Source organism: Sinohyriopsis cumingii, chromosome 4, assembly GCF_028554795.1.
Source record: "Sinohyriopsis cumingii isolate HCF-2022 chromosome 4, ASM2855479v2, whole genome shotgun sequence".
Taxonomy (NCBI): Eukaryota; Metazoa; Mollusca; class Bivalvia; order Unionida; family Unionidae; genus Sinohyriopsis; species Sinohyriopsis cumingii.
This window is the reverse complement of record NC_142964.1, coordinates 41,937,288-41,952,072: the sequence shown is the minus strand read 5'-3', so window position 1 is coordinate 41,952,072 and position 14,785 is coordinate 41,937,288. Positions and strand designations below refer to the sequence as shown.

The window sequence follows — 14,785 nt, the reverse complement described above, 5'->3', positions numbered from 1 at the left end:
CAATGACTTTTTGAGTGAGAAAACACCAAACAAACGGAAAACTTATCACAAATTCGCAAGTTAGCTGTACGAGATTTAACATATATCCCACTTGAATAGATAAAAATAACTGAGGATGTTGTTTATACTGTCTTAGTAGGTATACATCCGTTGAAAACATGTGGCTTTGACTTACTACACCCTACATTGCTGCCAAAAATTGCACAGTCACTTAAATATCCATTTTGCCGTTTATTTCATATCTCCTTGCAAATTTCAGTTTTTCCACATTACTGGAAACTAGTAAACGTAGTGCCAATGTATAAGAAAGGTTCTAACACCGTCGAGTCAAACTATCTTCCTATATCTTTATTATGTACTTTATCTAAAGTTTTGGAGAAGTGTTTGTATAAAAACTTTAACAATTCTATTACTCAACACAAAATATTCTCACATAATCAATTAGCTATTTCACAGGGTGATTCGACAACACGTCAGCTAAGAGACAATTACTATACAATTTGTTCTGCGCTAGACCAAGGAAAGAAGGTTAGGACCGTTTTCTTCCATATTAGCAACGCTTTTTGCAAAGTTTGGCACAAATGCTTTCTCTCAAAATTAAAGTTTTGATATTCATGGAAATCTGTTATTATGGCTTGAAAGCAATGTACTGTCAAGAAAACAACGAGTTATTGTACATTCCTAATCCTCAGATGTTCGATGCATTAATGATGGAGTCCCCCAGGGGTCTATTTTGGGACCACTATTATTTGTTAATCATTATCAATGATATTATTGAAAATATAGAATCATCAATCAGATTATTTGCTGACGATACAGCATTATATATAATAGCAGATAACCAGATCACAGATGGCGAAATTGTAAACATTGATATTGAAAAGATACATGACTGGTCGAGACGTTGGTTAGTTCCATTTAATCCATACAAGAAAGAATCAATGTTAATAACACGAAAAAAGAACTAAAACCATCATCTTATATTATGCATGGCCGAAACAAACCTACAAGAGGTTTATCAGCTCAAATATCTTGGCATTGTATTATCCAGTGATGCCACTTGGCACGCATACATTAAATACATGTACGGTAAAGATTGGGAGAAATTAAACTAGATCCATTATTCTTTGAAAACAATGTACAATTCTGATATTATTCTACTTCTTGACTACGTTGACAGCATTTAGGACAATTGTACAATGCATAATAGAGACCTCCATGGAAACAAAATGTTGAGGCGATGAAAATTATAACAGGTGCAACCAAAAGTGCATCTCCTTTATAAGTGTATTATGAAATTAGCTGGGAAAGCCTAAACTCTCGCTGTTATAAATATAAACTGCTTCAGTTATTTTCAATCTGCAACGGACTAGCTCTCGCATGTCTTCAAGACTTGATTCGACCGTAATTTACGGAACAGAAGACCTAATCCATTCGATCCTCGAACGATCTTCGATACCCCATGTGCATAACTATTCTGTTCCACAATTCATATACCAACTACGATTAAGACCATGGAACATTTTACCCACTGAAGTGAGAAAAAAACCTTCAATACATACTTTTAAAGCATACCTGAATCGCGATAAAGAAATTACTCCATGTTACTACTACATTGGTGATAGAATGTCACATATCTTGCATGCTAGGCTAAGAACAAATTACAGTATTTTAGATTATGATTTAAATACAAATCGTGTATCTAATAATATATATTGCTCTTGCAGTGAAATTGAAAATGCAAAACAATCTTTTTTATAGTTTGTTCCACATATTCAATTCTCATGTATCAAATAATATACACGCTCCCTTTCGCTCTTACGACTCAAACAGTAGTATTTGGCAACCGTATGCAAACTGCAGACAACACATACATATTTCTAGCTGAGCAAAATTATATTAGGATAACCAAGAGATTTAATTAACTGACTGAACTAACTACTATTTGAATTGCATTTAATTAGTTTATATTCATTGTTATGCTGTATGTGAAAGTGTATGCTTATTTGCTGTAAAACCATTGGGACCGTCGTCGATATTTTCTTTCTTGTTGGTTAGACAGTGCTAATAAACTTGTGCTTTCTACTGAATCCCCAAATCATGTGTTTGTAATTGCATTTGACGAAGTTTTCAAATAAATATTGTTTAAACTAAACATTGAGCTGAACAGAATTAGTATGAAGGTTGGAATGTGTGCGCAAGTCTCTTTGAACTATGTTCAACGAGTCAGGTTCGCTAGAGTTTCTCCGAAGAAATATGTTTGGTACGATGTACAATTTCGTCATTAGTAACTGTTTCGTTCACATTGTCAGAACTATTTTGATTCATTTAAATCTATTTAAACATTTTGAATTCCCTTCGAAATTTTTAGATAGTAAATTGATAATAATAATAATAATAATAATAATAACAATAATAATATAACCACGAATGTAACTTTCAATCTCGCCCTCATTCTTACTATCGTAAAGTATGACTTCCTATTTACACTTATTTCAATAATTTATCTTCCTGAGGATTTTATTTAATTCTTCATTTTTACGTTCTTTGAATTTTATCTTTGGCACCAACGTAGCCATTGTGATATTGAGGTGATGAAATAGCTACTGCATACGGCCGCATCCTATAACACTCATGCATGGATTCACACATAATATTAGTGGAGTAAATAAGAATTGAATAAAACAACTCTGTTTGCAAGGTTATGGTTTAATGAACATATTTAATATCAAACATCAGTTTCAAATCTTCAGTGGCACCGTGAATGGTTCTAATACCCAAGCATCAGTTTCCGACCTTCGTTGGCACCATAGGAGTACCATCATCTGAAATGGAAAGCAGTGAAACATCAAATGGTGATGATAAAATGCTGATCAATGACAAAAATGATGATAGTGAGATAAATTAGAACAAAAGCAGCAGCATCAACCCAAGAACCTTTGAAAAATATATAGCTAGATATATGCAGTGAAGAATTACTTCTTCTCTCCTCCTTTCACGGCCAACATGTGTGTGTGTGTGTGTGTGTGTGTGTGTGTGTGGTGTTGGATTTTTTACGTAGCTTTAACACTTTTTCAGTCATATTGCTATCGTCATAATTTCATTGTAGCAGTTTATAGTGATGTCTAGCACTGGGGCATCATACCGCAGACATGTAGCATCATGTCCAACCCAGTCACATTATCTTGAAACCAGGCTGTCTAGTCATAACACTAATCTTTAATGCTGAGCGCCTAGCGAGGCAGCTGTTAGTACATTTTTAGAAGTCTTTGGTATGACTCGGACGAGGTTCGAACCCTCAACCTTCCGCATACCAGTCACGGCCAACATAGCATCACATATTCTCCAAAAAGAGGCGTCCTATCACTATTTTGATGAATTTCGAGCCTATTTATCTATTTCATGACATCTCTAGCGTACACACACCCTAATTCTGCTTGGATTATCCTTGAGTACAAAGAACTGAACACACCTCCCCTGCTATGTAACCTCTACTGGCCACCCGTTCAAATCAAACACAAAATATGTTCATTATGCTACATTTCATGGACTGGCATCAGTCCAATATACCAATTTGACTTCACCCCATGCGTATAATCCATTTACAAAATTACGCTCCCCTTCGACGCTTGTATTTTCATAGTTTCTACTGTTAAAACGAAATCATACGGCAAACGTTCTTTAGGGTAGCTACGTGAAATAAACTGCCTATTGATCTTAGATCAAGAACACTGTGATCTTATTAAAGTGTGTTATTTAAAATGCGTCTATATCGACTACAAGAACAGACTTCAGACTTAATAATGTTTACTTTCTTAATTATTGTCGGCATGGTTTTCTTTTGTAATTTCATGGTGTTTGTTTATGTGATTTTGTCATTGTATATGTTTTAATTTGTTATATAATATTGTAAAGCTCTTAGAACTTCTAAACATTAGGCGCTTCACTAAGTCAATATTATTATTATTATTATTATCATTATTATTATTATCATCATTTTTATTAGTAGTAATATTATTAGTATTATTATTATTATTAGTAGTAGTAGTATCATTATCATTATTATTATTATTATTATTATTATTATTAAATGAGTTTGCGGTTTAAGGCAATTTCAAGTTCACAGGTACAATATTAGAAAAGCAGGATCAAATTGATCAGTGTCTGGATTCATTGACGTGTATCAGAATGACAACATTTTGATAAAATCAACCCAGACGTTTCGGAGTTAAAGATAGCTACTAATTACATTGCTAACTACATAGACATAAACTGATAGACACACATACCTCGCACTTCTGGCATATACATAAATTGATAGACACACATACCCCACACTTATGGCATACACATAAACTGATAGACACACATACCCCACACTTATGGCATACACATAAACTGATAGACACACATACCCCGCACTTCTGGCATATACATAAATTGATAGACACAGCAGCAGGGAAGTTGTATAGACCCCCTGGCTCAGATAAATTTAACCCTCCCACCAAACATTTCTCCGTAGAAGCCTCAGAAAGCAGAAATAACGCCTCCTGCGCAAATTAATCCGCAAAATTTCAACCCAAAGTGCATTTTCAGGCATAAAAAAAAACAGCATTTTTTTTGGGGGGGTATTGTAAAATTTGTTTGTGATTGTAAATTCGGACTGCGGATATTAATTTTATTTCACAATAAAACAATATAGTTGAAAATAAGATGAGTCGAAAAGTTAGCACAGTTGGAGAGCCTCAATCTGCTAGATTAGCGCGAGATCAATTAGCGGCATTAAAGAAGCTAATTCCGACAAAACGATTATTTAAGAAAAATGTTCGTGGTTACGAAGATATGCAACATGGAATTTCAGAAACTTCGGCAAAATGGTTGAAGCCAGTGACCGGAACAATTGAACAGGTTGTATATGGCGACGAAAAAGATCCAGATGCTAGAAAACGTGGAATCTTTCCTATGTTGAAAGGTATTGAGGATCAATCACGAACATTACCCGAGCGATTAGCAATAGCAGCAGCGGCGCAACAACTTGCAATTGCTGATGGAGGAAAACCTGGAGGTGGAAAACCGGGAGGAAGAAAAATCTCAATGATAAAAGGGAAGTTTAATATCGATAATTTAAGAGAAAATTTCACCGATGAGGGATGGGAAATAATATCGCAGCCCCTCTCGACATTGTATAATATAGATGAGATTGGCCAATTTGCGGAGGAATATTTTAGTAGTCGAACTGAATTTTTGACTGCAGTGGGAAAAAAAAGATATGCAACTCGCGATAATTGGTATGATATGGTATATAAAATTTACACACAAACAACATCAATAAGTAAGACAGCGGATCCGCGTTACAGAAGGTTTTTAGAAACGGCAAGAGATACACAAAGATATAATAAGCAAGAGGCGGAAGAAAGAAAACAACTGGAGAAAGAAAGAAAACAACAGGAAAAAGAAGAAAGAAAACAACTGGAAAAAGAAAGAAAACAACAGGAGAAGAAGGAAAAAACTAAAAAACGAGGGAGAAAAGAAACATCACAGGAAGATATTCAACCACAGGAGCCAATATTTCAACCAGAGGAATTAGGAGCTAGACCAAAAGAAAGAACTCCACCTCAGAAAAAGGAAAGAAAACCAAAAAAGAAAAAAGATCAGAGTGATGAACCGATAATTGTACCCGAATATAAATCATCACCGGCTAGTAGTGTGTTTAAAATTGATCCTAGTGTAACAGCGGATAATTATTTGAATACAAGCAGGTTGTATTTACTTGGCAACTATGATTCAGTAGTTCAAATGGCTGCGGATGATTCTACGGAAAATAAAAGATTCTTTTTGCGAAAAGAAATTGATGTTGATAAAGTTAACACACTTGATTGGTATGCGATGATGTATTTTGGTAGTTTAGGAAAACTAGTAAGATATTCTGATGAAGATTTTGGGAAATTTTCATTGGATGTTGGTAATTACAGAATAAAGTTATCAGAGGGAAAAGCAAGAGCATCAACTTTAATAACACCTAAAAAAGATAGTCCTGAAAAGTTTAGTCCTAAAAAATTTTATAATCCCACAGAGGAAATTATTTCTAAATTAACATACCCCCCGCATGTAAAATCACTTGAAGAAGTTTCTATTTTACAACCATATGCTCCTCTTGAAAAGGCTGCTATAAGCCCATATCTTACTATAAAGGATAAATATCCTAAACAAGATAGTCCTATAGGGGATTTGCCACCGAAGTCATCGTCGTCAGGGTTATCGTCGTCAGGGACATCTTCATCGCCGTCAGACGAAATATTTTACTCAACGCCATTGGAATCTCCAGAAACAAAAAAAACAGGAAGCGGATATTCAGTTTGTCCCGATAGTGTTGTCAACGATGTATCTCGCCTTGAAGTATTAATCGGAGGAAAGCGAGCAGGAAATAACTCCCGTGAGATAGTCAACGAAGCCTCAGATATTTGTCAGCGATTATTCCGCGGTGGTGTCATTGATTCTCACATTTATAAAGAGTTTGTCGATGAACTCATCGATTAAATCAACACAATTGAAATAACATGATTATTCATAAACATCAACGCAGACCTAATCAGGTCCGCATAGTAAACTCTCGATTGCCAGTATACAAATATATTCACGGTAATGGATTTGGCGATATCATTGGAAGTCTTGTCACGCGAGTAATACCTAAAATTGGACCAATGGTAAAACAACTAGGATTAAAAGCAATAGGAAAGATAGGTGAGACTGCTGTTTCTGGTATCGGTAATTTGGCCAGTAAAGGCTTCAACGCTATCAAAGATAAAATATTAAGTTTAGTACGTAAAAAGCAACCCGTCAAATTACCCATTACCAGCGAAATGCCACCCGAAGTCAGTAAGGCCATAAATGATGCGGCAAATAAAAAAATAAATGATCTAGCACAGGAAGCTGCTATAACAAATCTAGCACAGGAAGTTGCTAAGACAAATCTAGCGCAGGATGTTGCTAGGACAAATCTAGCAAATACAAGTTTTGTTTCAGGCGATGGTCTTCGTTTTAGACGATATTATTAATAATAAATGTTCTCACAAGTGTCAAATGAAGTATTTGACATGGATGAACCAGTAGGTAGGGATACATCAGTGCGAGATTTCCAGTATTTCTCGTACGACACAGTTACACCAAATACTGATAATCGCCTGGAAATTCAAGTTCACGATACAACAAGATATTTTCTTCCATCTGAGGCATATATCGAAGTTACCGGTGAAATTACTAGAGATGACGGCGTTACTCTCTATGGAGCAGATTTTAGAGTCGGATTTGTTAATAACGGTATTATGGCATTATTCAAGAGCGCCACTTACATGATTGATGGAAAAGAAATTGAGTCAATTACCAATGATGTTGACTTAGCAACAACGATAATAGGTCTAGCGAGATACTCGGATGATTTTACCAGATCAGCTGGTCCGGGTATGATGTTTGCCAAAGATAATTCTGATCGTCCCGATAGTAGACCGCTTGATATTAGACAACCCAACGATCGCGCCGCTCCTAATCCAGGCCTCGCAGCTATTCAGGATCTTCCTGTTGGCACTAATTCTGATTATAATCTTGGATTTGCCACGAGAAAATCCATGTTGTGGGATATACGTAGAAAATTCTCTTGTGCTATTCCGTTATCTCATATATTTGGATTTTGCAGGCATTTTAGAAAAGTTATTTACGGAGCAAAGCATACCGTAACATTTATTAGAAAAGCAGATAGTAATGATGCTATTTGGCGAGAAGGTGATATCAATTACCAAACGAACGTGGTAGGTGCAAATGATCACACGAATCATGGAGGTAGGGTAAAATTACTAAAATTTACCTTGTGGATGCCAGCGATAACTCCATCATTAATCGTGGAAGAAAAATTATTATCATTTATGAATCAAGGTGGTAAATCTATCATGTCATGGCTAACAACAACAACAGATTCCACAACTACTGATATTGATGGTGATTTTACTTGGCGCATTGCATCGCAGCAAGGTACCTCTGCGCCACGTCATATTTTTGTCGCTTTTTTGCATACACGAAGATATCATCAATTATATAGCCACATGATATTCGATAATATCAGCGCAACAAACGTGTCACTGAGAGTAAATGGCCAACAGGAGCCATCCGAGGAAATATCCATCAATTTTGAAAATTATTCGACAGCTCGCGCATATCATCGATTGTTAAGTTTCATGGGTCGCGATCAAAATATCGATACTGGATTGCAAATATCACAACTAGATTTTAATAAACTTTATCCTATTTATTACTTTTCCTTGGAACATCTCGATTTGATAAAGCAATCCGTCGTCGATATTCATTTCAAAGCTAGAATTCGAACAGGAAATAATTTATATAAGGTATTCGCAGTAATTCTCAGTGATAGAACAATGTTCCTGGAAGGCATCAGCGGTAGAATGAGAGTTATCGATGCACCCGTAGAGAACATGTAATAAATTCTAAATTTAGATTAAGTGATTATTAATATGCCATACGATCACGTCAGCGTAACTCTGACCCCCGGTCAGGTGAAAAAACTTCATGCAGCAACAACAGCGCGACGAGGTTTAAGTTTAACCTTAAAAAGTAATCAACTTCACGGTGGACCTAACAAACTATCGTTAACTAAAAATCAACACGGACATTTCACCAGAGCCAGATCAGCAAATACTGGTATTCGCTTGAATCTCTCAATAGGAGCAATCAGAGATATGATCAAAGTAGGTGGTATTTTTCCATTGGCTGCGCTTATACCCGCGTTAATAGCAGGCGCAAAGGCAGTAGGATTAGGTGCACTTGGTGGGATAGGTTCCGCAATAGCAGGAAAAGTTGTTGGAAGAGGATATCGCAAAAAAAAGGGAGGATTTCTCTTCCCCTCTCTTCTCGCAAAATTGTTGCAGCCGCAACAAGGATCCGGCCTTTACCTAAGACGACCCCCGTACGGATCCGGTCTAAGTCGAGCCTACCAGCCTCAAATTTAGATTTAATAAGTGAAGCAAAAAAAAAGAAAATAAAATTTTTCAGAGGCGTATTTATGCGAGATCAACTACCAGATAAACCAAATCTCACCGAGACAGGAATAATAAATCTCGATAAAAATTCTGGTCCTGGCACTCACTGGGTTGCTTACGCGATTAATCCTCGCGAAATCATTTACTTCGACTCATATGGATTAGCACCGCCAAATGAATTTATCAAATACGTGTCAAAACTAAAACTTCCGGTTTGGTATTCAACACTTCCAACACAAACATTAGATGATCAACCAATATGCGGTCCAGAGTCAATTAACGTCCTTGATGCAATTTCAAAATCATCTCGTCCTTATCGCAAAATTTTATTTGAATATACCGTAGATAAATATCATGGTTGACATTTACGGTAGGTCTCTCTTTAGGAAAGAAAAAAAAGACGCAGTCGACATCGATACATCAAAGTTTGCAACTAAGAGCGATATTAACAATCTTTTATCACTGTCAGAAGTTGATCCTGGTGAAGTTGCTGTATTTCAAAATACAGAAGGGCGATTACAAACTAGCAACGTCAAAATAACTGATATAATCAAGCGAGACGAATACCGCGATCACATTAGTCAGTTTACTCGCCAATCGGAGATGGTATTAAAATCTATTGCTGATATCGCCGATATTATAGCAAAGTTACCCCTGAAGGCCGATAAAGCATTACACGACGATCTTCAGGATAGAATGACAAAAAGACTTAATAGGCTAAATAACGACCTTAAAAAACTTGACGATGCTTTAGATAAATTTAGCAAAAAATTTGACGAGGACATAAAAACATCCAGCGATTCTTCCTCCGCATCAAATAAGAAAGCCGATCAAGCAACACATGACGATCTTAGCGAGAAAATAAAAAAAATCAACGAGGAAATTACTAATATTCTTGCCGAAATTAACGAAGTAAATATCTCGATGAGTCAGAAAATCGATAAAACATCAATCGACGATCTCAACAAAAAAATAAAAAAAATCAACGAGGAAATTACTAATATTCTTGCCGAAATTAACGAAGTAAATATCTCGATGGGTCAGAAACCATCGATCGACGATCTCAACAAAAAAATCAACGAGGAAATTATTAAACTCGGCAATGTTGTTGTTCCTGAATTTACCAGGGGGATTAACGCGATGCAAGTACAAATAAAATCCATCAACGATGAAATTAACGTGGTACGTGAATTAGCGCGTCAAAAAGTCGATACATCAACGTACGACGAAAAAATTCGAGATTTAAACACAAAACTTCTCGCTACAATAGCAAAGATTGACCAATCCGTCGATAAAACTGGTCACGCCACTGACGTAAAGCAATTAGGTAGAGAAATTATCGAAACAACCACAAAAATTAACAATATCAACACAAAAATATCGTCAATGAACCTTGGAAGATTATCGCGAATTTCGATACCAGAGGAAGTAGAAACAAAAAATCTTACCTGCAGTGTGCCACTTGTGGTAGAGGTACGAAAAGAGGCATGGTGGACACCCGTGAATAACACATTTAAATTTAAACCGCCAATTAGTGGATATTATCGAATATTTATTCAATCTCCGATAGGTTTTAAAGTAAAAGCCGCAGGTGGTAAAATTTTTGGTGAAAATTTTAATTATATTATGTACACAGGTTATAATAATATATTTGTGTTAGAACCACCAGATAGAACCAATATGGGACCGTTTGGTTATAGTATAGTTTTCGAATTTTTGTCGGGATTGGAAACAGTTGGTGTTCCAGATAAAATTGATGAGACGGTAACTATCAAAGTAGGAAATTACCAGGAATTAATCAAATAAATAACTAATAATGACCGCATCTGATTACCGTTACAATCAGGCGCGATCATGGCAGGATTCGTTGCGAAAACAACTTGACGATTATCAAACAAAAATAAATAAATACCAGCGCAAATTAGTTATCATTGATGTTGCAGTGTACGCGGTATCTGCTGTGGTCGCTGGTGCAGGAATAATTCTATCCGCGGTAACAATGATAGCGCCAATTGTAGCAACAATAATAATCTCGTCAACAACAACAATTGCCGGTGTTTTAAATATCATCGCAAAAAAGATATCCTCGTGCACAAGTGAAAAGTTATCTTCGTACAAAAGTAAACTAACTAAAGTTAGTGACGCGTACTCGAAGTTATCATTGTTACTTTCTGAAAGTCTCAACGATGGTATTATATCCGATCTAGAATTTTCTTCAATGATTAGTATTTACTCGGAGATTGAACAAATGAATATTAATAATGTCCGAGTTAGCCCAGATCGTGACAAACACAACACCGCCAACAACAACGTTAATATCGCTAAGTTCAACGAAACCCGAGTTTAGTATTAATTTCTCAACACCAATTAACGTTAGCGAAATTGCATTAACACAGTTGCGTGTCTACAACAGCTGGCCAAATGTTAGATCAAAATCATTCGGTAATTTGATGTCAAATAATTCACTAGTTTTTGCAAATAAGAATAAACCCGATGGAACGCCGGATTGGATCGTTGTTGGTATACCAACGGGCAGTTATGAAATTGATCAGCTGAATAATGAGTTTACCACTAGAATATCAAATATAACCGGCGATGCTAATCCGGGAATAAAGATATCTTCACATGATCCAACATTGTCATCGATCATCGAAGTAAAATCGCCGTATATTGTTGATATTTACCAATCGTCGATTAGAACCGTATTAGGTTGGCCCGAGGTTGCACCTCTAGCAGAACCAAAGAAATCGGATGTTATTATTCCAGGTTGGTATGAGGAGGCAATTCCAGAAATACTGGAACCAAAAAAGGAAGATTTTACAACCGACGAAGGATGGTATGGAGATATCAAACACAAACCTCTGATCCACAACGCCATCAATCTCATGAATAACCACAAAATTAACCTAGTAATATTCGCTTTCACTTTTATTAACGAAAGAATTCTCTCGTGGTTACCTCTTCCTAAAATCCCCCCAGATGTGAAAATCTTCGACGCTACCCACATTAACAGGATAATAGCCCCCATAGACGGTATCTTGGTAAGAAGAACTCTAGACGAGTTTATTCAAGAACACGAATTACAATTAAATTTATTGCGAGGATCATTTCATGAATGCATCCTAAATAAATCTGGTTCATGTAGCGAAATTATAAAGCACGTGAAAATTTTAAATCAACTTGCGAATGATATTGAATATTATCATGATATGTTTATTCGGGCGATAGTCGACGATATATCAATTGCCGACTATGTTCTTCCTATTAGCAAATTCGAGTTGATCAAGAACTCGGGTGAGAAACAAAAATTCATGAGAGTATTTGAATTAACCGAGGAAACACTGCCAAATTTCAAATTTCCCAATTCTGATTTTGATGCGATGAGAAAATCCGTCACTGATACCATTGATGATTTATTTCCAAAATTACATGCTTCATGGACCAAAAAAATATATTCAGAATTGATTCTTAAACACAACAATGATCCTTCCAAACTCGGACGACATATATCGCCGGGTATCGTTAATATAACGGAAGTTATCGCGATTTATCTTCACGCGGATGTTGTCGAGGGTAGCTATAATGTTGATTCGTCAATGTCGAATCAAGCGAATCAGGGTTTTATATTGTATTCATTTTCACCTAGCGCATCTCCCGGTTATTTGATAATAAAAGAACCAATGAATCCGTTTTACCTGCGATGTCATAATCGATTATTGACAAGAATAAATTTCAAACTAACGGATCAGAAAGGAAATTTACTTGATATACGAGGAGAAACTGTAAGTATCAATCTTTTGGTGAAATCATAGATTTTTAAATCGCAAGTGAGATTTTCCAAATCTGTCTCCGTGGGAAAAAATGGGCGAAAAAAATAAATAAAATCCAGGGAAAATTTCAAAATTAATCTTTTTTTTTTGTTTTGCGGAGATATTCAATTATTCTTCGTCACTCTCCGAATCAAATATTATTGGTACATAGGAGAATTTGATCCACGAATCAGCATCATAAGAAAATGTTGCGTTGTATTTTCCTTCTGCCACTCGTTTTACTGAATGCGAGTCAATAACGAAATATTTTGCTGCTGCAGACATCGATGTAAACGCGATTTCCTCACCTGTTGCTTGATTCACTGATTTAACAGTCCTCGAATAATTAGGAAATCCACGGTTATTACCAAATCTTGAATTTTCACTCTGGGTTACCGCGCGCAGATTGGAAAGTTTATTGTTAAGTTTATTACCGTCAATGTGGTCGATAACAAGTCCGATCTCTATTGGTCCTTTGTAGCATTCGAACACAAATCTATGATTCGAATAACATTCTGTTCTTTCATTTCTTTTATGGACTGTAAATTTGAGATATCCCGAATTACAAATACTACCAACACGTTTCTTTGTTTTGATGTTTCTGACATTACCATCCTCAGATGCTTCGTAACCTTCGATGATGGGATGCGATTTATACTCGCATGTGATTTTCATTGTGGGAATCGCTGATTTCATTTCCATATATGATATTCTCTTTGTTTAAATCGAAATTTGCTTTGAAACGATTAATATAATCTTCTTCACATTTTATTACCGAGGAGGATCTTTTTTCATAATATCTCCGTAACTCACGATATTTTTTCCCTCCACAGGAGAAACATAATCTTGTCTTTCCTCGAATGCCAACTTGACAAACTAAACATCGCTGTGGTCCTTTGTTACCTCGTCGAATTTCGTATATATGAGCGCCACAATATTCACCTCTGCAGGATTTGTTACATGATTTTGTTGATCCGACTATTATCCACGCGCATTGCTTCATTATTATAATTAAATATTTGTCTAAAATATAATAATGGATTTATTTGATCTTGATGAGGCAGAATATATCATTCCTGAAGTAGATCGTGCAAAGAAGGAATTCTTCGACGATGGCGCGATTCATACTTGGTCAACTTGGAAAACTAATTTCATTGATGCTACGATGAATCTAGAGCGAGCGAAGAAGATAATTGAGCACATAAAAAATTCACACAAAGAGGAGCGATTTATTTTCGGAATAAAATTTATTGCACAAATGCCGGACGATATTTGGATCATTCGCGACAAACGAGATCCAGTACGCGGCGGTAAGAAAAATGTTGTTCTTGATAAAAATTCGAAACCGGGATTGTTATTGGGAATTGACGGTCCTTATTATGCTAGGGCGTATCCTTCCAGCGCTGTTGTCTATGGAATTTATCGTCTGAATAATAATCCTGATATGAAAAATCTACCTGCGATGAAAGAATCTCCGATGATAAATTGTGTAGCTGAGCGAGTTATCGAGCACATGAAAAATGCTCGTCGCGGATCTGGCTTGACCCAATTGAGATTGAATAAAATTAACACGTGGGCAAATACAGTTACTAATGGCGCATCAATTGACGATGTTGCTGCGTTGAGTAGGAAACTTAAATTTCCTATTACGGTTAAAACGCTATCGGGTGAAATATTATATTCGTCGCCGTATAAATCTCGAGGAACTCCAATCGAAATTGTTGATCATAATTCACATGCGTGGACCCAGTCGGTAATGATATTTCCACGAGATCGTGTTGTTAAGTTTTATCCCGTGGAATCTGGGAAAGATAGTTCCGATGCAATGTTTAGATATATCAAACTATTAGCCAAGTCCGATCCAATATCGATTTGGTTATTTTCTAGCGAAGAAAGATACGATCAATTTATCTTACCACGCGGAGATATTTA

General features: G+C 36.1%; 1 long non-coding RNA gene across 1 annotated transcript in view; it reads right to left on the bottom strand.

The window, feature by feature from the left end:
* Positions 1-2,693: 2,693 nt before the first annotated feature.
* LOC149801050 (uncharacterized) overlaps positions 2,694-14,785 on the bottom strand; it is a 32,624-nt gene continuing 20,532 nt past the window's right edge. The window contains exon 3 of the long non-coding RNA XR_016420438.1: positions 2,694-2,825. This is a non-coding gene — a long non-coding RNA (uncharacterized LOC149801050). The remainder of the gene's footprint in view (positions 2,826-14,785) is intronic.